At 36.8% G+C, this 26,211-nt stretch overlaps 1 protein-coding gene across 1 annotated transcript in view; it reads left to right on the top strand.

Moving 5' to 3' along the window:
- Chrm3 (cholinergic receptor muscarinic 3) overlaps positions 1 to 26,211 on the top strand; it is a 528,248-nt gene that overhangs the window by 239,113 nt on the left and 262,924 nt on the right. Inside the window, exon 3 of the mRNA XM_004641283.2 lies at positions 8,427 to 8,488. The gene's annotated coding sequence lies outside the window, so the exon portion shown is untranslated. The remainder of the gene's footprint in view (positions 1 to 8,426; positions 8,489 to 26,211) is intronic.

Here is a 26,211-nt window from a genome sequence, read left to right as displayed (position 1 = left end):
ACTCTTTTTCTGTACTGAGGTAGAGAAAATCCAACATAAGCACTTTATGTGGTTAGCGTTTCCTTAGCTCCCCTAGGAAAACTCACCTGTACAAACAAAATTGGAAAAAGCAGGTGCCAGAATCCATCTGCCTTTAGGAGAGTTGCAACAGACATCTCATTACAAGAAGATTATAGTACATCCATGTATACTGTAATCCTCTTGTAATAGTAAAGGTACACGGTATTTAACCCATAATTCCCAAATTTATTTGAGCACTAAATTCCTTTTTGCATATTGTGAAGTGCTTGGGACACTTAATGGAATCTTATAAATGTTCTGAATACCTGTGATGTGTCTTGTGATTGTCTGGCTTTACGTATCTGGCCACCTTGGTGGCTTTTCAGTGAGACTCCAGATAGTCCTGTGGCTCTCTACACTACCAGCAATAGTTAATTCTTATATGAATGATCAAATCTTGCAAAGATTTTGAATCTAAAATATGGCTTTAAAGTACTTGAAAAAATTTAGTAAGCACAATTACATGTAACACACCGTAAACAATATGGACCTCTATAATCAATTCTCTGTCTCTGTCTCTCTCTGTCTCTCTCTGTCTCTCTCTCTCTCTCTCTCTCTCTCTCTCTCTCTCTCTCTCTCTCTAACACACACACACACACAGAGACATACACAAAATGGTGACAATCTGTAGGAGGCAAGATGACCACTTTAGTCACATTGGAGTTTCCTTCTGTGTCTGGAGTGTATAACTTGTGACAATCCCTTTAATATCCTCATATCATTCTTTTATGACAGTATTTCTGAATAACCTGCTTTTCTGGTATCTTACAAAAGCATTTATAAAGATTTCCTGCTTGAAGTTGAATCTCTTTTCTTTTAATCAATTATATTTCTAATCAGTAAGGCTTGCTTTCAGTGCACTCAAAGAAATGCCTACAGTTAAGAGTTCACCGAGCACGACTTTGTAGTATTCTCTGGTCTTAGCCGTTTGTGCATCTTGGCAGAGACAGGCATGTCAGGGTGTATATGGGATACACAGTCCTTATGCACAATCCTGAGAAAGAGGCAGAAACCGAACGCTACAGAGGAAACTGGAAGTCCAAAATAAGTGAATGTTTTAGACAAGAATCTTGGTGAGATCAACAGAGTTTTGGACATAAGAGAAGAGCTCAGGAATTATCATACAGATAAGTTTCGAGTTGCATTTTCATCATAACGTGATATAATCATATTTTTTAAAAACTTGGAAAGCAAGAATGTTAGGGGGAAAAATAATGCGCATTGCAGTCACTTAAAAGATAGCCATGTTAACATTTGAATGTGGTATTTCCTTTCTCTTTTTTATCACTCCTGAGAAGTAAACTAATGGTTTTTCACTTCATGCAGAAGATGAGAAAATCCAGACACTAAGTCCTGAAGACCATTCATGGAGATTTCCTGTTAGTGGTAGACTGAAGAGTATAAAGGAAACATGTTCTGTAAACAGGCAGGTCCTAGAGATAGAGCAGAATATACCTTCTTTAGTTTTTTTAGGAATAAATCTGCCTACAGATTTTTAACATGAGCCAAGACTGTTACTATTTTTTCCTCTTCTGATCAATCCCAAAGCATAATTGTTAGTCATGGTGCTTCAGTTGTAAAAGGGAGATCTGGGGTTGCAGATTTCACATGTGGTCCTGTAAGAGGTTAATCTAGTTCCTGATAGGAACACCCCAAAAAAAAAATAGGTTTTGTAACAATCTAAACTCAAAGTACTTTTATTCCCTTTAAAGTCAGATCTTTCAATTCCTACAAACACGTTAGTTGCTCAGGTTCTATAAGTCTGGTGTGTCCAAAAAATAAGAAAAGCTCACATAGCTTCAACATTCACATTATGGCTTAATAAGAAAAAGAAGGGGAAAGGAGAAAAGCAGAGAGTGAATGAACAAGAGGGTGAGCAGAGAGTGAATGAACAAGAGGGAGAGTGGGAGAGTGGGAGCAGAAAAAGCTGAAGGAGGGAGGGAGGGAGGGGGAGGCAGGAGGGAGAGCCGAAGGCTGAGATTTAAGGACTATAATTAAACGCCACCTGGAATGGGGACTGCTGAAAGGTCACCTGAAGAAAAGAGTGATTAACATTTCTGAGCACCTGAGATGATCTGTCTCTAGTTTACAGAGCAGTATTTTAAAGATAGGGTATTGTTTATAAAATTAGAGGTTGGAGACTGGACCTTTTCTTTTGTTACAGATTTTTTTTTTTACTTTTAAAGATTACAGGAAACCATTTGGTTAAGCATTTTAAAAATTATGGTTTCATGGCAGAAATAATAACATCGACTTTTAGATCAGAATGTAATAGGAACTTACTAAGTGGAGCATTTCATAATTTTTACTCACTAGGATAGAACGCCTTTTAAAATTCTTTCTCTGAATAGTATTTACTGTTGTTTTTCTGCGAATATATCTTCCAAAGATTATCTCCCTCATATTAGGTTCATCAAAGCTGAGGCAAAGATTGTTCCCAGCCTGCCCTCAGTAGAAGCCCATTTCTGAGGCCCTCGGAGAGGGGAGAGATACAGCTGAGAATAGAGCTTTTCTTCTCAAACCCAGATACACAGATAGCTGCATGTATAGATATAGGGATAGAGCTGCAGAAATAGTACCCAGTTATTGTGATGAAGATAGAAACAAAATCGCTATAACCTTGTCATAAGTCATTTACTAATATCTACTACATTTTAAAATATGTATAGTCTATGATACACAAATAAGTTTAATAAACAAAGATAAGTGTACATCTATACAGGGATTAACATTTCTATAGTGTTTACAATAGTAAAAAAATCTTAATCTTGTAAATTATCAAATAACAGAATAAACTATGCCACCTCCACATGAGGTGGATTGCTGTCTCATGAGGCTGGCGTGGGATCCATTCAGACTGATGAGAAACACAAGCCATATTGGTCATTCCCTTTTAGAGCTATGTATCTGTCCTCACTGGACAACATGACTTGTGGTTCTCATCTATCTGTATGGGTATAATGAATCTGATATAATGAATGAATTTTTCATACTGTTACCAGACTCTGTATTACATCCATGCTATAAATTGAAGTTAACGGTGTTATAAAGGAGCGAGGGTTTCAAGATCTTGATTTGTTTTAACCATATACTAAAATATAAATAAGCAGGGCTATTTACGCTTCCTGTTTTGTGATTATACATATTCTACTAGAAGTTCAGATTTCATCTTAATTCCACTTATAAACAAAGGACAAAATTCAGAATTGATAGAACTTGAGCTGGGTGCTTATGTACTCCTGAACTTCACCTTTCTATATCGCTATGTTCTTAAAGAAAAATAGAAGCCAACACTGTAGGTAAAATTCACTCAGGTAGGCATTTACGCGTGTTAAAACTGAATATCAAATTGAGTTGAAAATGAAGATAGAACACTATAGGATTTCAAAGTTATATATGTTTATTTTATGCCAAGTTTCCTTTTTCTCAGTTTTCATTGCATCTCTTAGTAAAAGCAATAAATTAAATTAAAGTGACATTTAATTGCCTTCACCAACCAGCAGGCATATCTATAGTTTGGTTTTATAAGGTCATGTGTTAGCTCATTAAATTATTAAAATGTCTTTATATTTAACATACATGAGATCTAGGCATATCTTTTCAAACAGTGATATTTAAAACGGTTTTTTATTTCATTTACTTTTAGAAGAACTTGGTGCTGAAAGAACTAGTTAAATTTCAGATGCTTAAAATACCAAAGTTCTATGATTTAACTGGCATTAGTAGAAATAGTAGTTTTTCCTGATTTAGAAAAATGTATCCACAAAATCCATATGTACTTCAAAAAGGAGCCAGTCAACTAGCATAAATATTATTGGTGAAGTTCTCTTTAATCTCTTTTCTATATACATAGAGTGAAATGTAAAAATTCAAAGTTTGACTAATCTTCTTCACACCATTCTCTACATTCAGATGAATTGATATAAAGGCTTAGTCACCTCCAAATTTTATTACCAGATTACAAGATATGGTCCCTGATACTGGACACACATCTATTTCCATGTATAGGGCTAACATTTCTTTCTCCGTTCTCTGCTCTTTGCCAGAATTAGAAGGAAGAGTAATACTTTTCTTTTCACTTAGTTGTGTATTAACACTGACTTATATTTCTAGAATTCTCAGTATAACCAAACTGCCCAGGAATCATAGTTTCCATCTCTACAGGCTCAGCCTCAGGGACCTGAGGAGCTAAGAGCTAGCAGCCTGCAGACACAGCCCTGCCCAGTAAGAGATTCATCAGGGGAGAACTTTAGAGAATGATGTGTTTCAAGGACCAGCCTATGCATCTTGGTGAGATAGAGTTTATAGTAGTCCATCTTTCTTTCATCCTGGCTTGCCCTCCTCATTCTAGTTTACTATAACCAGTCCAACCCTGACACCTCTCATTAGAAACTAAGGGACTTAGTGATCTTTTTCACTATTACCAGGCCACTCATTCCGATGTAGCAAACCTGTCCATGTTCCCAACCATTGGCTGAATCTTCATTTAGTAGACACCACTGAGCCTGATGCTATGCTGACAGTTAGTACACTTGCCTCGAAGGCTTCTCACCCTGTGCCCCCCATACCCAGACTGGACCACAGGGCGAAATCCTGGGTTACTGGAGTCTTCTTAGATGCAGTCATCAGGCCAGTCCTTAACAACAAAACCTTAGACTAAGTGACTTTCAACTCAAGAGTGCCTCTCATTTCCTTCCTCTTCCTCGCCAGTTCTGTGATGGACACTCAGGAATGCCCAGGCAGAGCTGTCTACCATAGACCTGTCAGTTTCTGTTAACAACACTTGCTCTGATTCTCTGGCACAGACTCGTGACCATCACAATGGCTGAAACTGCTTCTAAACAACATCGTTTGCTGGGCCAACTGAACAACTACACATTTAAGCCAGGAGTTGTGTTAAGTTTATGGTCTGAATGATGTATAACAAGAAATAAGAAGGAATAGGACAAATGGAGAAGGAAGCAACACCAAATTTTATCTTAATGATCTCTGAGGAGTTGTTTTCCTACACAAATGCAGTCAGGCATCTGCTTCTTCATTCATAAGATGCAGATAAGAATAGTTCTTACCTCACCAGGTTGTGAAGATTACACGATTGGGGGTGTTTAAAGGGCTTGGAATAATGCCTGGAATGCAGTACGCACTCAGTAAATATTTATTGTTGTTCTTGTTACTACTACAATAAGGTGGCATTTTTAAATAAAAAGGACCCCAACTTGAATAACAATTGTACTGACTACTTACTGGACAAACTTGTGACAGTCATTTGACCTCATAGTTCAAATATAGATTGAAACCAATGACCATCCTGGCACACGGAAAACAAAACTTATCCCTCCTCAACACCTTTCCCTGCTGTTTGACATCCCTTCAGTTAGTTAGAGAGGATTGAATGGTTTCATTCAAGAGAACGTTACATGTTCTAGTTAGCTCTGTCTCCCCCCACTCCTGGTGTAGCAAACAGGTAGGATAGCAAAAGGCAAGAAGGGAGGTTCTCATGGGAACAAGTCAGCGTGCAGTATGACATCTGTGTGAGCACTGACATGGACCCGAGTGCCGCCCAGGAATAGGAACTTAATGCAAAGCATTTTTGGCCCAACTGACGCACTTTTGGAACTATCCTAGTCCTATAAAACAAGCTTTCAGCAATGATTTTACAAAAGTGCTTGTTATTTTTGTCTTTAAATAAGATTGGTTGACAAACTAAAGGTATGCTTTGACATTTAAAAAGGGGATAACCTATATTATCCCTAAAAGCCTGAGTTCTAAATTTGGCTGAAAGTAACAATTAAGATTAGTTAATTAAGCTTAGTTATTTCGAGACTCTGGGTAGATTTCATGCCATCTAAGTCAGAAGACTACAGATGTGTTTATCATCAACTCAGATTGCAAAACAATGGCTCAAATGTTTTTTCATCTTTTGAGAGATAAGAGGAGTATACATGCTCAAACATTTAGGAAGTAGGCAAACATGGTATTTTTGTCAGGAGATTTTAATGAAATGGAAACTTGCAGACTAATATCCTAAAAGTCCACAATTGCTATTTCATTGAGTCTTTAGAATCAGTACTCAAAAAATTTATTGTCTGACAGAAAGAAGCCACTACATTAAAGATTAACAAAATGTTGAAATTCTTACCATTCTAAATCAAAGTAATATTTAGTTGGCCTATTGAAAGAAGCCTTTTGTCTAGCTTTCCATCATAATTATTCTGTCTCTTGCTTTGTTTTCTTCTTTATTTGCCTAACTGCATAATTATGACAACCATCACTGGGGTCACCAATCACATTCTGAATATGGAACCTTTTGAACCTTGTTTACTGAGATGTAGAGGAACCTGTCATCTGTACATAGAGATTTGAAGCTTACTCTTACATGAATATCATGTGCAATTAATTTGCAACAAAATGAATTTGAAGCTAGAATAAAAGCCATTTCCTTCCCTGGTTGTCAAAATCAATTCTTGTTGTCTTGTTTTGGAAGACACTTGATTGATTACTGTCATATTTAATTCTATTTTATCATTAATAATGCTGTTTAATTTTTCAATATTGAGAAATATGTATTTATTTATCTAAAGTCATCTAAATTTAATATATAAACATGTTGGGATTGTTATTATAAATTAGTAACTATAACTTGGATGTTTATAAATTTAACAGTAAAATTCAGGTCAGCAGCACCAACTGAGTACCCACGGTGTATGAGATAGTGATGGTGCTGTGGGAGGACTGATGCATTTACTTGGAATTGCTTGAGTACCCGCCTTTTGATTCATTAAATTCTATAAGGATATTAGCAGATAAAAACTAACTCTACACTCATCCACATGCCCTAAATGACAAGAAAGTCCTGTTTGTTAGATAGCAATGAGGGGAATAAGTGATTCCCTCCTCCCACTGAAAGGTTTTGAATTACTTCCGTGGTGGGAATGCAAGTGTCAATGTGTGAGATCCCATTTGTTCAGGAAGTACCTGGAATGTCACCCTTATTTCCTGAGGATATGGTAGTACATACAGAAGGCAAAGTAGTTGGTGGAAAGAGTCAGCTGCTACTAGATTAAAGTTCTCAGCTGTGAAAACTTAGCCCTTCAGCCTCGATCTTCTTGAAAGTAAAAATCTCAAGGAATGGTCAGGTCCAGCCTGGCCCTGTGTAAGACTCCTTACTTAGACTGGGAGAGAAAGGGTCCGAGAGGTCTTGCTAGAGCTAGATGTCTTTCTTTGCTAAAATTGGGAGATGTCCCTTGATAGTTCCCACATTGTGAACACCAGTGGAGGGAGACAAACAAAGGAAAGGAAGAGAGCATGTCTGGACAACAAATCACTGACAGTCTCCAAGATTGTGCTTGTCAAAATGATGCAGAACCTATGATTTTTCTTCTCTTTCCTCCCCACCCATTCTGTGCAGATTTAGACTTCAAGAAAAAGATGTGAAAAATACAAATCCATTTCTAGTTGTTAATTGTACTATCTAAAATAAATCCCTCTTAACCTTTGCTGTCCATCTTTGAACTTATATTGTTACAGGATACACTTGTGGAAGCTCCCTTGATTTGGAAACCTCAAGGTCCTCTTTAGAAACCAAAACATTAACAGCTTATCAGGAGGCCTTGTACTCCAGCTGTCGCATGGCACTCACTCCTTGTTACAGTCCTCTCTTGGTAGCAGCACTATGTTGGCCACTATGGGTGGTCCTTGTTCTCTTCCCGTGGAGTTTAGTGCTTCCTTCCTCTCTCTTGGTCCACTTTCTAAAGAGATGCTTTCCTAAGTTTCTTGCCTAGAGGTCAGGCTTTGTACACTCAGAAAGATTAATGCCACATCTGAAATGGAGATGGGAGGCTTTCCTAAAAGTTTCTGGAGCCATTTATGAGAGCGGAATGATTATAAAATTAGTCCGTGTACATACATATTTTAGTAGTTTCTGAAAGAAGATAATATAGTGGGATTTCTAAAGTATTGTGCATATAACTCTCCTTTGAAAGGAGACAAGTAAATAATACTACTAACAAAAGGAAAGCACTCATCACTTATGTAAAATTAAGAGCAATGAGCAAATTCTTTGTATTCTCCTCCTCTTCTCATTCTGTGTCCCTTTCTTGAGAATTGAGCTTAGGCAGGTATGAGGTATGAAGCTATGGAATGAGAATTAAACAGAGATGTTTATTTTATGACACTTTAACCTCTCTGAACCTCCATACTCTTGTTGGTTACATGTGAAGGTTAAGAACCATAATCTATGAAGTTACTCCCAACTTAAAAATTATAAAATTTTCTTACTTTTCCCCAAATTATGACGTGTAACCTGTTCACCATCCTGTCCCAGGTTTCTGGTTGTCTGTTAACCCCACTTTCTTTTTCTCTTCTAGTGTCTGTGTTTGCTTAGTGGCCAAATAAATGACATTCAGAACTTCAGCTAAGGTACAGTAAGGTAAGGCTTTTTTTTTTTCTAGCTGAGTTCCTTGCTTGAAATAAGAGATGTATAGCTTGATCTAAGAGAATAAATTAAGAAATAAAAACTTATTGGCATTTTATTAGCATTTTAAGCATTATTTATAATTCTGACTATGGGTACTGTTATATAAATGTATAGCCATGCATTTACCTTAATAAAGATAATTATGTTAGTTTGTTTATCAAATTCAAAATCATAGGGCCAGGGCATAAGATGGCATAAGTTCCTGCTTGGCAAGTGTAAGGTCCTGAGCTTGAGCCTGAGTACTGAAAAAAAAAATCAAAATTATAGTGAAAATATTCTTATTAAAATTTAAAATAAGCTAAGTTTATTTCAAATGCATTTATATCTTAATTAGCAATGTGAGATTTTTTAAAAATAATGTAAGTGCAAAATGTTTGAATGATTAGCATATATATGGATATTAACACATCTTAATCCTATTAGCTTCATAATTAATCCTTAATTCGTATTGCCTTCATTCAGCTTGTTATTCCCTGTTTGAGTGTGAATATAAGAAACAGTGACATTCTGGGAAAACCCAATCCTTTTTAAATGTCAATAATATGTTTTCTATTCACCAAATGCTTTTTAACATCTTACCCAAAAGACGTTTAAAAAAAGTAGAATCCAATTTCTACTTTCTTTCTTTATGATGAAATCTTCATACTATGAAGGACTGCAACATATCCGGTTTGAAAGTTCTCATCTTCCCAAACTCCTTTGCCATGCCCATGTGACCCAGTTCCAGCCAATGAGCTCTAAGTGATGCACATTTGGCTACATGACGCAATTCTTGCCAACCAGCTCAGAGTGATGTGTCCTGAGGCCACATGATGCAGTTCCAGCAAATAAGCTCTAAGTGATGTGACAGGATCCCTTCCTGAGTTTGTTTTCTTAAACAAAAATTAAGAGCACAATTGTGGGAGAATATTTTCCTTTGTTCCCATCTGATCATCCTACCTGGAGGGCACAGCTGTCACCTTGCAATCTCAAGGACAAAGACTATAACTAAGAGTACTGGTATGGAAAAATAAAATGATCTTGGGCTCTGGAAAACCTGCCATTATATTTCTTGTTGCATGAGACCCATATGCCCTCAACTAAATCAGGTTGCCCAGGTCTTGTGACACTCAGAAGCAAGAGGGGACTGAGTTTAATCAATGACATTCATATGTGGGCATGATGTTCAACATGACTCCATATCCTACTTAATCTTCAATATCACATTCTATATTTTTACCTTTTATTTTACAAGGCCTTTCAGGTGTTAAGAACTTTGTCCAGTGGTAGTAGATGACATCAATGAGGTTTAACCTTACACCTGGAAGGCACTGTGTTGCTACCTCAATGATAGAAGCTTGAACTATTACTTATTACATTTTTGCTAGTCAGTGGGCATCACCAATTTAGTAACCTTTTGAATACTTTAATGGCATGAGGTATCCATTAGATTAACCATTTATAAAATTAAGTGAACTAAGGCTGCTCCTGTATGGAATGGGGGGGCATCTGGCTTGGGTTTTCAAGATAAATCAGAATTATCAATGAATACAGAGAAAGAAAAAATTAATTCTTAGTATCTTTTGTATTTTGTTCTTTTGAAATAAAAGCTTAGAAGTATGTGATGCTCTAAGTATGGCCATCAAAACTCAAATTTTAACCTACCATCCTAATATCAATTGTCTTGCTTCTAACAAACTCTGTTATCTCACTCATGCTTATTTGTTTCTTAAAAAACACTGGGGATAAAAGATGAGCTTTTAATGAAATTTCTTTCCAAAGAAAGTCATGCAAGACAATGAGTAAGGCACTGAGCTGAGTCTGGGAGGAGGTGCTGGATAATGGGAAAACCTCCGGGCTGGAAAATAAGAGACTGAAAATGCAGGCGATAGTTCAGCTCTTTGATGTGGAGAAAAAACCATTTCGACCTTCCAGACCTTTGCTCTTTATTTGTAAATTCAGAGGTTACAAAATTCTAAATGCTTCCAGTGCAAAATAAAACTTTATCTTCTTGGGTCTCCTTTGAAAATGCAAGGAAAATGCTCTCAGACTTAAAGCCAAAATTTCTCTGTTTGCTCCTTAAACCTAAAAGTTGCCAGTTCCTTTCCTTTTTCCTTTTTTATATAGTATTTAATTAGTATTTATTTGAAAAACAGATGTTATTCCTTTTGCACTTTACCAGAAACTATAAATACATTCTCTAAGTACTTATAAGATTTCTCCCTTCAATCTACCCCTCTTGTCATCTGAAGTCTTTTTTATCATTTTATTTTATGCTTTATTCAATTTAATGAGAAAAAAAGATAAAATAGCAATGAAATAGTTTCAAAATAGGTTGGTAAGATAGTTATAATAATGAATACATTGAATACATTGCATGTTGTTGTCTTCCTAGTAGGTATTCAAAGGACAAGATGCAGACTGATATATTTGTCTAAACAATATTAGTACAGACCTTTCTTCTCAATGAACTAAGAGAAAGGAGATATATATCCTATCTTATGTACATATACATACATATATATTTTTTACAACAAAATGGTCCTTCATTTATAAAGTTAGTAACACATGGCACTAGGTTGCCTAGCAACTACTAGTTGACCTTAACCAGACAGGATGTTTGTCTCAGGAGTGAGGTAGCTTGTTTGCTTTAGACACTGAGGCCTAGTCCTACCTACACACATTTGGTTGAATTCCTAGCTTCATGGCTCCCAACATATCTCCTTTTTTTGTTTTGTTTTGTCAGAGATAGGTGTTCCATTGCAGTTAGAGAAGCTGTATTTGGAGAAGTCTGTAAAGGACCTTTTCATACTTGAAGGCTGTCTAAAGAATGTAGGTACTTGAACTCAGCAAAACAACCCAATATATGGATTAAAGATCTAAACTTAAAACGGAAACACTAAATCTCCTAGAAGAAAATAGGTGGAAATCTTGAAGACATAGAAATAGGCAAATATCTCATGAACAAAAATCAAACTGCATGGGGAATACTTGAATTAACAACTGGTATCTCTTCTTATTGAGAAGTTTCTGCATGTCAAAGGAAATTACCAACAAAGTGAAAAGACAACCCACAAGTTTTGAAAAAATCTTAGCTAATAAGCATTCAGACAAGGGTCTTCTATCTAGAATTTATAAAGAACTAAAAAACATTAGGGCCCCAAATTAAAGACCCAATCCAGAAATAGGCATCCGAGATGAACACACACTTCTCAGAGGAAGAAATACAAGAGGCAAACAAATACATGATACATTGGCTATCATAAATAAATCAACCAACAACAAATGTTGGAGAGGCTGTGGGGGGAAAAGGAACCCTTTTCCACTGCTGGTGGGAATGTAGATTGGTGCAACCATTATGGAAATCAATATGGAGACTCCTCAAAAACTAGGACTGGAAATCCCATTCAATCCAGCTATCCCCCTCCTGGGAATTTTCCCAAAAGAACTGAAAACATCACATCCTTTTTCTTCACTTTCCTTCAAATATCCTGAATCTCTTGTCTTTTTCATCATGATGTTATTCCTAGTTATCCTCCTGCCTCACTTAGAGACTCACATTAAGTACCCAGGGGTTATCTGAGATCCATTCTGACCATATTAATATACATATCTTGTCAATTTCCCATTTGAAACTTGCTCAAAATTTCAGTTCATTTCCCTACACTTAAAGTAACTTACATGTATTACAGGACTTAACAAATCTGATGAAGATTTGTCCTAAACTCATTATCCTAAACTCAAGCCTACTTTTGCTTTTGCTTTGCCCTTTGTTGAATATTTCTCTTTGTTCTTCCTGCTTGGAACCTTGCCACTGAGTCACCTGGATTGCTGCACTGTTTCTGGCTTTTACCACCACTCAGCCCTTGCATTCAGTTTTCAGTAGACCTTCCCTAACTACCCTCTATGAATGAGCTCTGTGTGAGTACTCATGCTTAATTCCAATTTAAATCATATATATGGAGTATATATATTGTAAGGGATTTAGTTAAGACTCAAGGAACCCTGTCATATTTGTTTACAATTTGTTGTTTCTCTTACCATGACATGATCTGAGCCTCAGGAGGATAAGACCTTTTTCTTTTCCTTCTTCTTTTAACAGTGTCAAAAACCACATCTGTTCCATGCAAAAGACTTACTAAATATTTATTTAATGAAAATGAATGTAGAGCCAGAAGATGACATCAATTAAATATTCCAAAAGAAATTAAGCAATGCTTATAGATGTTCCTGATATATCTAGTGCTTAAATGGAGAAGTTAAAAATTAAAATATGAAAGGAATAAAAAGACATAAGGGTAGACAGTGGTACAGAAAGAAATCAGAATAATGCTCTTGGGAAGGATCACTTTGAGATCTCTATCCAGTGGCATTTCTGATCTTTGACAGTGGGTGACGAGGTTCATTTCTGTGTATGGCATAGAGGTTTATTGGTCAAGCATGAGACATTCACAGTCAGATATTCTGTTGAATTAAAGTGCTTCAAAAAGTGAAATAATGAATTATTGAACTGCTAAGAGCAAAAATTTTCTCCTTTTTTTAATGGACATAATAATATTCTCTTGATGCAAATATTCTGGCCATGTTGTGCCAGGTATTCCAGATACAAAGAATATCAAAACTATTCCTGTGCTGGACATCTCCCTCAGAGCATGGCAGGGTTAATTCTCTAATTGTCACAGTGACTATCTAGAGTGGCACATCATGCTAATGCGCTAAGAATGCTACTGAAATAATGGAAAGTTAAAAATGTATTGTGTCAATTAAGTGATATAGCCTTGCAGTTGGATTATAGCAATTCAGGAGCTTTTTGTTTTCTGCCAATTGAGATTTGACAGCTGTTTATAAAATATTTACATTCTGATTTTCATCACACTGATGGTACGTTAGGATCTTTGGAAGATGATAATTACATATTAGAAAACTGTTTTAAAAATTGAAGCTGATCTGTTGAAGAGAGAAATCTATTTTTAAAGCTTAGCAAATGAAGGGCATCTATTTTTCAAAGGCTATAGATTTAGTAAAAGTCAAAAACGTAACTACTTATGAACAGGATCATAATGCGTGTAATATTCATGAAATATTAGAGAAGACTCTTGCCAGCCCCAGCAGTCTTGGAAGTCCTCAATTGTTATTGTCTCTGTCTGAACACACGATCTCACACTTCTTCTAAGTCCAATAAAAATGATAATATTTGTATGACACAGTGATAAATTGGACAGGATTTTGCCATATTTAGATATTTTGTGAAGAAAATTCATTGCATATTCTTGGTATTTAAAGAAAGATAAAATAAAAAGGATTGGGAGGAGTACTAAGTGTTGAATTTATGCAGAAGTTATAAATAACATATCTTACAGAGTTACATGTAATTATATAAATAATTGTAATTACAAATTCACATATAGTATATTGTCATTAGGTATTGTATGAGAAATTATGACCTGTAATTCCTGGTCAGTGGTCTCAGAAAGTCTTAATATCTATGGAATGTTTTGTAAAAACAAGTAAATAAGAGAAAATGTGAATATATGGGGATATAAAATCTGTCTTATAGTTATTCAAAAGTTTATTGTCCTTCATGTTATATTTATAGAATCTAGAAGTTATTACTTTCTTTCATTGACAAATGCAGTGTGGGAACACCTTGAAATGAGGCATTTAATTTTGGAATACAAACTATCATATTAGTATAAAATATTTTTAATTTCCTGAAAAGCATGTTTGTCTTTGTTGTCCTCCACTAGCGCATAGGTTGGACCTCACTAAAGGGGTTTATTAGCTGCCAGTGCAAAGAAGTGGGTTTGACACTAGCATCCATGAAAACAGAAGCTAAGATAAAATTGGAGGCCCTATGTACACACTCTCTCATTCTCCCCATCCTGGCTCTGAGCTGGGGTCTCTACTCTTGGGAAATGAATCTGGATACTTGGCCTGAAAGTCTGAACACTTCTTCCCCCAGTGCCATACCTGCCCCTTGGCAACCTGTTGTGTTAGATCCAGATGCATAAGATAGAAACACTACTTTATATTCTAGATACGAGTGGACTCCAAGCTTTTGGACAGGAAAGTCTGGGACCTAAGTATATGAAACCGGGTGTAGTAGGAACTGAAGTCCATGTGTCTTGTGCCTTAGAGAGATCTTGCCCAGAAGGAGGCCAGAGCCCTTGGACACAGTCGTTTTCAAGTATCTGTAATCATTTGTTAAGATAGTTATGATTCAGAGGCTGAGAGAAGCCTGAGCTTCCACATTTCACCAGATAAGCTGAGACAGAAACTGAGAGTGATGCTAATTGATTAAATGTTGAATAGCAGTAATGTAGTGCAAAAGGCCAAGGCAGAGACCTCATGTTCTGGGTCTCAGCAAAGTACTGGATAGAAATTGATGAAGACAGAGAGAGGTACACTCTATGGGTAGCTGTCTTCAACAGGAATTTCCAGCTTGCTCTTCTCATCTCTCATCTTCCCTTCTCCAGATTCTACATCATAGTCTTAGCAACATGCACAACCAGCACCTCTGTAGTTCCCAGCTGCTTGTCCATGTGGCAGCAACTCACTGTAGCCAACACTGCACAAATGTCTGGAAGGCAGAGCCCCACCTTGGCCGTACCCAAAGCATCATGGAAGAGTAGTGCGTACAAGGGTCTCCCATCATGTATGCAGCCTGTTGAGACTCAAGGCATAGCACCAGGCAGGGTCCAGCCCACCCTGCCTCAGGCTGGTCACACTCCCAATCTGCCAGCCTCTGGGATCCAAGAGCACAGGCATCACTCTTCTACCAGGTACCATGGCACAAAGTGAAAGAAGTCTTTTTTTTATTTTAATAATTTTATTGAGAAAGAAGTAACAATGAGATAGTTTCAAAAGTTTCAAAACTTTAGTAGTACAGTCACAATAATTAATACATTGCATATTGTTGTCTTTGTAGTACTTGTTCCTAGTACAAGATGCAGACATGATATCTTGTCTAAGCACTGTTAGTTCAAAACCTTCTTCTCATTGAACTAAGAGAAAGTAGGTGTATATTTATACTATTTTGTATAAGCAAATATATTTATATTTTTCCACTACAAAATGGTCCATTTATCTCCTCTTTTTTGTTTACTTTTGTCAGATATGTGTATTCCATTGCCATTCATATATTTTCGGTGCATGAATTCAGCAGAATAATCCAATATAGTCCAGTAGTCTATAATAATAGTGGGTTATCCACAAGACCAGCAGTGTCAGAAGTTATTGACTTGTGCCTTTTACAGCTCAGCATATTACTATGGCTTTACTTTTTATGCCTCAATCTTATACTTTCCTGCTGGATGGTTAAGACCAAGATAAAGCAAGACCTATATAAAAAGAAATGTAACTTTTGTATCTAGGAAGTCTTACCACCACGTAAAAGATACATTAATTGAAGAGAGTAAATGCTGTAATTCTCTGGAAATATTGTAATACATTGCATGAAAATAGGATAAAATATAAAATCAAACATTTTAGAGATCACCAAAATGAAAAGGATGCATCTTAAAGAAACCAGATATAAACTTTCAGAGGAATACTTGAGACAAAATAAAAAGGAAATGCAAACCAGGGACAAAATAAAAAACATACAGTCATGGTTATTTTGGAAAACATTAATGCCTATGTGATACTATATACAAAATAAATAAGACGCAAAACAAAATATGCTGTTTAATTTTCAAAATATGGGGCACAGTGAAAACAAAAATAGTGTAAGAATACAAACCTCAAAAATATGGCAAATATATGGAATGACTGTAGCAAATCACAATAAATGTGTAGGTATGAAAAACTGGGAGCAATCAGGGGAACAAATATGGGTTATTACTATATTAGTTGTTATATTAATATATATTTGGAGTTTATAAGTAGTACTTTTTAGCTAAACAAGAGTTTCTGATACAGTTCCATAACATGGAGAAGTTAAATTATAACCCAAGAGAATGAGCAAGCTCTAAGGCTTTCAGTGGAAAAGTGTTTGGAAATGGATTTGAAAATTGAAGGCATGACCTTTGCACCAAATAGAATATAGCATACATGCCAGTGGAAAAAGAAAGAAATCCACAGCACATAAAAGAATTTGTTAAAAAGGAGATCTTTTAATGTGCTAAAAGGAAAAGGCTGTACAAGCACTGTATTCATATTCCAGTATATCATAGCGAAAAGAAAATTCAATTTACACAGTTTGCTATTATTCTGGGACTGCAAACCCTGCCCAAGTTTGCCATGGCTTTTCAGCAGAACAGCTGTTCAGTTGCTGTTGTATGCTTCTGACATAGAAATTTTTGATGATCTGCCCTAATGCTTTAATATGCAGCCTCTATCTCTGAAGAGCTGAAAATCCAGCATTGAGGATAAGCCATACACATAATGAGGTTTTCAATATGACACCACATATAAGTGATGGAATCAAATGGGCATGTTCTATATCTTTAGCATTGTTGGAATTTTTTCGTATTGATGGGACACAAATAGACGCAAAGGACCTAAGTGTTAGTTTCAGAATTGTGATGTGTGTGCTCACTTTGGCACCATATATACAGAACTGTGGCATGTGCTTGGAAGTGGGATATCAGGATCCAAAGCTATGACCAGAAAGAGAAGAACCTTATATACCCAACAGAGGCTTAGATTTCATCTTAAAAGTAACATAATACATTGAAAGAGTTTGACACCAGAATAATAATAGGAAAGTTAATTGGTCAACAGTATGTGGAAAAGATCAAAGGTGGGAAATAGAAGAACAGATCCCTTTTCGAGATAAGAGGACATCAAAGTGTAACAAAAGCCACCAGCAGAAGTGAGGAGGGACAAAAGCCAAATAGACACCAGGAGGAGTAAGATTCAGACTCTTCATGTTGTCTTCTGCATTTGTTGGAAGAGCAGAGTATTGTAACATATGTGATAACAGTCACAGATTTTATGTCTGAATGTTTATGGTCCTCTCAAATTAGCATGTCAAAAATCCTAGCATCCTGTGTGACAATATTTGAAGGTGGGAGTTTTGGAAGGTGACTGGAAGATAAAGACTTCATGAATGAAGTTAGCGCCTTATAAAATAGGCCCAAGAAAGCTTTTCATTCATTCTGTAAGGCAGGGTTTTGATGAAAAGGCATTGTCAATAAGCCAGAAGTCTTTTTTTTTAAGCTAGAAGTCTTGATCTTGGGCTCCTGTCTACCAGCATGAGAAATAAATTTCTACTACTTGTAAGCTACTCAGCCTACTACATTTTGTTGTAGTGGTTCAGAAAAAAATAAGAGCCTGGTTTGAAATGGGGTTAAAAATAGAACTGGAGGTAAGGAAAGAGATGCGGGTGATATGGACAGCTTCATAAATAAGCTTTCTCCAGGGAAATTGAGAATTAGAGGGTAATAGTTATAGTATAGGTGGAAGAGATAGGACCTGGAAGCAAGTTAGCTAAGAGCTATCAAAGCGTGTTTGTAAAATGATAGAAACAGCCCAGAAGGAAAAGATACGCTGATAATGGATGAAAAATGAGAAAAGCACAGGAGCAAATGCCGTGGGCAGGTCCAGGCAGGGTGCTGGAGCTCATGAACACAGACACTGGTGGGTGAACAGGTGATGTTGGTCAGGAAAGGAAGAGGTTTTCAAAATATCGCTTTTCCTTTCCCAACAACGAGGGAATGGTGCTCCACTCATTTTTTTTTTTTTTAAGCTAGAAGTCTTGATTACCTTCGAATAAGGTAATAAGAGTGAAACTGTGCTTTGGACACAGAAGGTTGGCTCTGAAGGAAGCACGCAGAGGACCTAGCAACTGAGTACAGGAGCTTTGTTTGTTGACAGACCTCTGTCCTGGGCCTTCTGTCCTCATCCCAGCTGTGTCCCCTGCTCAGATGAGCTGGGAAGTCTCTAGGGTCAGAATGCAGGCTCTAAACTTGCTCCAGTGTTGGATTCCAGTCCTGTCAGCAATGGATGTGTAAGTCTGAGCCTGGCACCGAGCCCATCCGGTTTTAGCACTTCTGTAACGTGAAGACTGTAGAATGATCCTTCTCACAGGCAGGATGTGCGGTGACTGCGAACGATGAGTTCACAGACTTGGACCTGCTGCAGCGGTACAGTGCCCAGTAACGCTGGCGGCGATTCCTGCGTAACTGTGCTTTCTGCCCCCAGAATGGGCGCGCTAACACAGCTCGCTGCTCAGGACAGGCGCGAAAATGAGGGAGAAGCCAGGTAGCGGGTTTCTAGCACAAGGAAAGCCAACGCAAAGGGAAAAAAGAAGTCTGTGCTTGTCGGGGATGAGTCCAGCGTGTAGCAGAAATCGTCCATAACTTTCTAAAGAGGATTACAGGAGAGAAAGTGAGGTGTGAAGAGGTAAAGTTCGCTTTTAAAACATTCTCAGCATGTGATGCGGAATAAGTCTTGGAGAAGTGGTTCAAATTACAGGTCACATCTTGATTTCTACCCCACCTTCCGTGTCCCTCCCGTCGCCCGACTTCCGCTTACCCTCTCCACTTTCCCTTCCTGTTTCCTACCATCTCTCTATCATTTAGCTCTTTATTATATTTTTGGATTTCCCGTATTGGAGAAGCCATGCGATATTTAAAGTGTATCTGGTTTGTTTTACTCAGTATTTTAGTCTCAAGATCCATCCATTTACCTCCAAAGATTCAAATTTAATTTAAGAGAACAGAAGCAAATTAAAGTCTGGTGATGTAACCCAGGATCAGCATTTTGTTTAAAGCTGTTAAACTTAATGAAAACACGCTCATTTTCACTTCTCTAAAAGTGGTGGTGAATTATGTGTATGCATTGACACATTGAAGGAAAATATCCACAGAGGGTGAGTGAATGTAACGAAGTTTTATATGGGAAAGTAACATTAATAACTAACTACATTTTATCAGAGCATCTGAACTTGTACACAAAGTAAAGTTAAAACTAAGGGAACTAAATTTGATTAATTAAATAAAATACTAGATTTGCACTATTATACGTATAAGTAGCATATATTTTAATATATTAAAATATATTATAAATATAAATTACATGTTTTAGTTTCCAACTGGAACATATAGAACACAGTCCAGTCCTAGCACAGTGTCTGGCTCAGTAGGTTCCAGACACTAATGAGAAAATAAATGAATGAATAAATCCCATGTTAGCAATTTGTACAGTGTGGGTGGGAGACACTCATACTAGAAAAAAATAGCCCACGTGGTCTACTAGTTTCTCCGTGAATAAATGTATTATGAATTGATGCTTAATGATGGAAAACTAGACTAACTAGAGCATTTTGTATGTGATAATATGTCAAATCAAACAGAGGTGGGATCCTATGAACTGCAAATGATGTAGATGTTATAATCTGTTACAGACATTATGAATAAGGCTGTAGTATTCAGTGATGTCATTATGTATTGCCTAAATTAATGTTGTATACCCTTCAAAATGAAAATAGGCTTACCAGAGAACAGATAAGACATAGCGTGACCCAGGGGCATGAAGCCTTGCACAGGGAATGGTGGGGGGGACTGAGAGAAGCCTGAGTAGTAGACTTGTTCAGAGACTCACAGACCCTCTCTCCTTCTTAGTCCCTACAGTTGAACTCTCATGACTTACACGTCTGACTCTTGTACTCTCAGAGACAAGGACAAAGAAGCTGATTCTCAAAGTGTGGCCCAAAAACCAGATGCAGCAACCCCATTACCCAGAATCATGTAGGAAATGCACAATCCTAGACTCCAGTTCAGTCTTATTAAGTCAAAATAGGTTTTCTAGGTAATTCTTAGACACATTATAATTGGAGAAGCCCTGGTATGCAGGTTAGAAATAAGGCTTTAAAGCACATGGATCTTGATTCAAATGAGCATTTCATCTTAGACAAGGCAATATTTTTCAATCTCTTTTTCTTATCCATACTGTGTAGTCACAAATATCTTATTAAAAAAATTGCACTTGATTTTTAGTCACTTAACTTCTTTGGGCCTCTTTTTCTTTAGTATCTTGGGATGGTAACATCAGCCTCACTCTCAGAATTGTAAAAATCAAGTCCAATTTGTTATTTATTTATTTATTTATTTATTTAGTTAGTTAGTTAGTTAGTATTTTAGGGAAGGGTCTACAGGGTGTTCAGGGTCTCACTACTAGATCAGACTTATAGTGATCCGTCTGTTTACAGCCTCCCAAGAGCTGGGATTACAAGCACGTGCCACCGTGCCCAGTCTCAATTGCTGTCTAGGCATGACCCAGGGGCAGGGCCAGCATGGCAGGCCAGGGCATCAAACCCCCAGGCCCTGCACTTGCTTGCAGGCACTTTAATCCACTGAGCTATTTGGCTGGTCCCAGTACAGTTGTTTATGAAACAGCATTTTGTCCATCATAAAGAACTATATGCAAGAAGTCAGTATTCCAGAATTATCATTTAGAATCACATAAGATGATGAACTTAGCATACAGTACTGAATTGCATCCTTCATAACAATCATAGTATAAATGATTCATAGGGCCATCTTCCCTCTTTGATGCATTAAATAAAAATCAGAGCTGGAGGATAACTTGGAAAAAATAGATTTTATTCCAAAACTATTGCAACAGATGAAGAGTCCTTGGTATAGAACTGACCTCAATTCTGGATACAACATGGACAAGTGGGAATTTGTAGCCAAAGAGTAAGCTGGGGTCAATGGATGGAAAACCATTCAGAGAAAATATCAGAGGTGGGTAAGCATATACCAGCTAAACAGATCTTTCAGGATTCTTACTGAAGGAAGGTCAGGAAGGTCAGACCTCACCTGGAGGATGAGGGGATGATAAATTGATCTGATGCAGAAGGTGATCAGTAACAAGGATGGAAGATTATTGATCAACTGACGTAGCAGGATTCTTGTTAAAACTGGGGTTATGAACACAGACATAGAATCACAAAGGTCAAGGTCCACTTGGAAATGAAGCTCAGAGGAGCCTGTGCAAAGTATGGTCAAGGAGGGAATCTTGGTCAATGGGAAGAAAGAAGAGAGGAAGGGAGGGAAGTTGGCTACCTCTTCAGACACTGAAACTTCTCTGCATGAATCCTAGGGATTGTGGTTTTTTTAAATGCTCCAAACTTTCAAAGGCTGCTTAAGTATGTTGCTGTTTCTATTATCCAGCAACAGAAAATTAGATGTGTATTTTTAAAGAACAAGATGAAAGTAAACAAATAATGATAACTGCTAAAGAGGAAAACAAAAAGAAATAATTGTTGCTGTTTCAGTTTTGATTGAGAAAAGAGTTTCTCATTTGGCCTTGAGGATAAATGCAATGTAGAGAACCACTGCAGTCTTATTGGAGGAAATATCATGAGAAAAAGCAGAGCCTAAGAAGCTTGCAGCAGGGGAAGGCAAGACAAAGAAGCACTTTTGGAACTGCAGATGGCACGAGGTTGGAAAGAGAATGGAGAAAGAAAGACAGGTAGAGATGAGATTTTAGAAGACCTGACTGCCCAGTTCTTAACTTTATTCTGATGAGTAGTCAAATACTGATTTGAATGGAGAACTGATATAATTAATCAGAGAAGTAATTTCAGAACATTTACTTGTCATCCATGTGTAAGCTGAATTAAAGCAAGAGCAAGGACAGAGTCTAAAGCAGAGGTGCTATTTCAATAGCCAGGAAAAGCAATAAAGCCGTGAGAGGGATTTGACAACTGGTACCTCCCTATCCATGGTCACGGTTATCTGTAGTCAAATGCAATTCCATAGCATCCTTCTCAGCCCCACCCTCGACATCTCTTAATTCAGTTTATCCATGCCATATAACACCACCTGCCAATGACTATTTAGTAGCTGTCTTTGTTATCAGATAGACTGGTGAGCTTGGCAGTGACTGTGGTCATGTAATCCTTACTTCTCTTAATAATGGACCTAAAGAGCAAAAGTAGTACACAGGAAGCACCAAGCCACAAATCATGGAAGGACAGATTGACTGTGGTTTTACATGCAATGAAAGGTAGAGAAAAACATGGTATATATAAGCTTTGGTACAATCCTTTTTTCTGAGCATCCCCTAGGGGGTTTTGAAAAATATTCCCCATGAATAAGAGGAACTAATCTAGCTGGAAATGGAAAGGAAGGGGCAACTGGGAACAATGTTTGTCTGACAGGTACACATTGGCTCTTTCATGCTAATAAGAAGCCGCAATATCAGAAGAACACAAAAATCATTCACCTCACCCTTGGTACATCTCTTACCAAGTTCCATTTTTTAGATGTATTTTTTATTAAAGTTGGTGTGAGTAAAAATGCAAACATACTAGATACTCGTGCTATTTTTATGTCTCTTTGCAAGGAAAGAAAAAAAGGAAGATATCTATTCGTGTGTCATACTCTGAAACTTATGGTAGTTTGCTAATTATAAGTTCTATTGTCTTGGTCTCAAAAGGAATTTAAGAGCTGAACCAAGTATAGTAAGGTCTCCCAGACCCTAGTGATTATACAGCTGCAAAATTTATAGCCAAAATGTCAGCCTGCCTTAGTGTTTTTGTAGGCTAAAAGGCCAAAGAAAGTAAAATCAAACTATTTCTTGTGGTTTTTACAAAGTTTTACAGGATCTAACAACAGAGCTCAAGACAACATGAGAAATTTTAGTCACACCTGCAACCTTCTTGACAATTTGGCTGACCTCAGTTTTTCCATCTATTGAAGAGCAGATTATCTTTCGCTTTTTTCTGACTTCCTAACAAAGTTTTTTGAACCAAATAAAGCTTCATCATACTTCAGACTCCAAATCAAAAGGTAATTTGAGTGTCCTATGCAAGTATACAGTTCTGGGCTAGCATTCTCACCTGGGATAATTCTTTAAGTCAACGATTATTTACCATCATCCCAACATCTCTCCAAGCTTTTTATTCACTGGCCTTTTCATTTCATGACTTGTACATTGGCCTGAATAATTTGATATAACATTAGTGTAGTCTTAAAATGTCCCCTCTGCTAAACAATTGACTTAGTGGCAACTGCCCTTCTTGTAAGAATATATATATATATATCACAAAAATAAAAAAAAGAAGAACTGATATGACAATTTTGCTGTTGTGATCTTGGCTAACTTATCTTTTTTTTTTTTCTGCATTATCCATAGTGACCAAGTTTTATTTATTTATTTATTTATTTATTTATTTATTTTGTATTTTAGGGAAGGGTCTACAGGATGTTCAGGGTCTCACTACTAGATTGGACTCATAGTGATCCTTCTGCTTACAGCCTCAAAAGGGCTGGGATTACAGGTGCACATCACCACACCCAGTCTCAATCGCATCTCAGCATACCCAGGGGTGAGGCCGGCACAGCAGGCCCAGGGATCAAACCCCGGCCCCTGTGCCTGCTTGCAGGCACTTTAATCTGCTGAGCTATTTGGCCCACCCTCGATAGTGCCCAATATCTACTTACATTAATTTATTAAAAGTATTTTCTAAAACAGTAATCATATTTGTTTTTATTACTTTGATGTATTTTTTCTGAAGCACGTATTTCTTAAAATGTTGAAAAAGTATTTACATCAAAAAATTGCTTTCTTTTTTCTCAATGATTTTCAAATTTTAGATTTCAAAATAACTTAAGAGACTGATATGAATTATGAATGTTTGGTTTTAAAAATGAGGTTCATTTAAAAAGACAACTAATATTTTCTAAAAAGGAAATATAATATACCATAATCCTGATGCAAAGGCCCTAGTATTAGTATAAAAAATACTCTCCACAATGAAGCCAACAGGCGAATTTGCAAAAGTTGTTTGCGTGTGTGTGTGTGTGTGTGTGTGTGTGTGTGTGTGATTTAAAACACATAAAATCCTACAGAATAACATTATATTGCATAGAATTACTTTACAGGCACTCCTTTGATAGTGGAACAAGAAGAGGAGCTAGAAAGCCTCAAATGTCTCAAAACTTTCTTCATCTCACTGCCAGTGTAAAATTGCCCGATTTTACATGAGCAGTTGGGAGACGTGGAGACAGTACTTCTAATACTATTGTATCAGTTTGGAATGTTCCCAGTAAACTGAGTGATGTCAAGTAAAGCCAGCTGCTGTGCTCCTATTTTCTCCTGCAGCAACTGGCCTTAGACACCTGACTGAGTAAGATAGGCTCACTGGTTATGAATCCTGATGGTTCAACATAGAAGTCAGCAGTTTGTTGAAGTATCCCTCAAGTTTCTGTGACACTGGTGTTTGAGAAGTCTTAATTGCTTTGACATTTTCCCCTCCATCAGATTTAGTGCCCTATATTTTAGGCACTAAATTTCATGGTAAAACTGCTTGAATGTGATTTTGATTATGTGATTTGAAATATGGATAAGCAACTCAATGAATTGGAGAAAGTGTTCATATGGGTAGATTTCCTGTTAAGATGAAATCAGATTACACTAGCAGCATCATTTGTCTGCAGTACCCGTGCTGATGCTGTGGGCTTCATTTGGCTTTTTTGTGGTTAATAGTAATGAAAACAACAGAATAATATCTGTTCAAGATTTACTATATGTCAGATACTCTGCTTAGACTTATGTGTGCATGATTTCACTTGCTTCCCATAAATAGTCAATGACATAGATTGTACAAAGAGAGGAGTTTGCCAAGACCTGAGGCAAGTGATGAATAAGCTGAAAAAGAGGTATTTTAGGAGAGTGAAACAAATTTGTATGGTGCTGCATTAAAGGATACATGTTATGCATTTGTCAAATTCCTAAAGTGTATAAAATCCAGAGTAAACCTAAGGTAAACGGTGGACTTCAATTACTAATGCCACATGAATTTTGGCTCATTAAATCTAAAAAACATTCCATATTAATACAAGATGCTCCTAAAAAGGGAAACATTGTGAAATGTGGGGCAAGAAGATAGAGTATATAGAAGGTCCTTGTAGTTTATGGATTTGTTTGTTTGGCTTTTGACCAGGAATCAAACTCAGGACCTTGTGCTTGCCAGGCAGGTGCTGTGCTGCTGAGCTATCACCCCAGCCGTATGTTTGATTTTTTGTAAGCCTAAAATTACCTGAAGAATAAAGCCTGTTAGTTTAAAAAGAACAGAGTGGAATAGAATAAACTTAGGCACACCATGCATTGTGAAAAACTATGTTTCAGTTTCAGATACTTACGTGTAGATGTGTGTACATTCACAGTATAGAGACCCAATTACACATGCATATAGCTCATGCAGTAGAAGAAGTAAAAGAAATTTTAACAGCTACTGTTTTTTGATTATGGAAAATACATAGTACCTATTTTCCAGCTGATTGAAAAGCCATCTAGATTTCAAGCAAGTAAACTACCTTGCAAAAAAGGAAACAATCTCTCACCCACAGACTTTAGTAAGTATAAAATGTAACTAACATAATGTATCTAAAATGATTGCATATGATAGAATTAGGATATTTTATGAAAGCCTTTATCCATAGGAAATAAGAAAATTAACCCAGAAAACACAGATGACTAAGTGTTTTTTGTAAGTACCACTTTTAGTGTTCTTAATTGGATGAGATAATACTAGAGTTAAGCTGGTAGCATTCTTAGAATATTTTGATGTTCTATTCTTGAAGAAAAGACATGAACATGGAAATCACCTTTACTTGGTTTCCATTTTTGTCCTCAGCCTTGCTTGAGATAGGAGCTCAACAAATATTAAGTCTTTTTTCATTGGTTCCAGTTAATTGTCTTTCATAATTTTCATTTTTAAAGGCAGAGTTATTTATTTG

Source organism: Octodon degus, unplaced genomic scaffold, assembly GCF_000260255.1.
Source record: "Octodon degus isolate 3935 unplaced genomic scaffold, OctDeg1.0 scaffold00133, whole genome shotgun sequence".
Taxonomy (NCBI): Eukaryota; Metazoa; Chordata; class Mammalia; order Rodentia; family Octodontidae; genus Octodon; species Octodon degus.
Note: the sequence above shows the minus strand (reverse complement) of the source record. Positions and strands in the feature narration are given on the sequence as shown.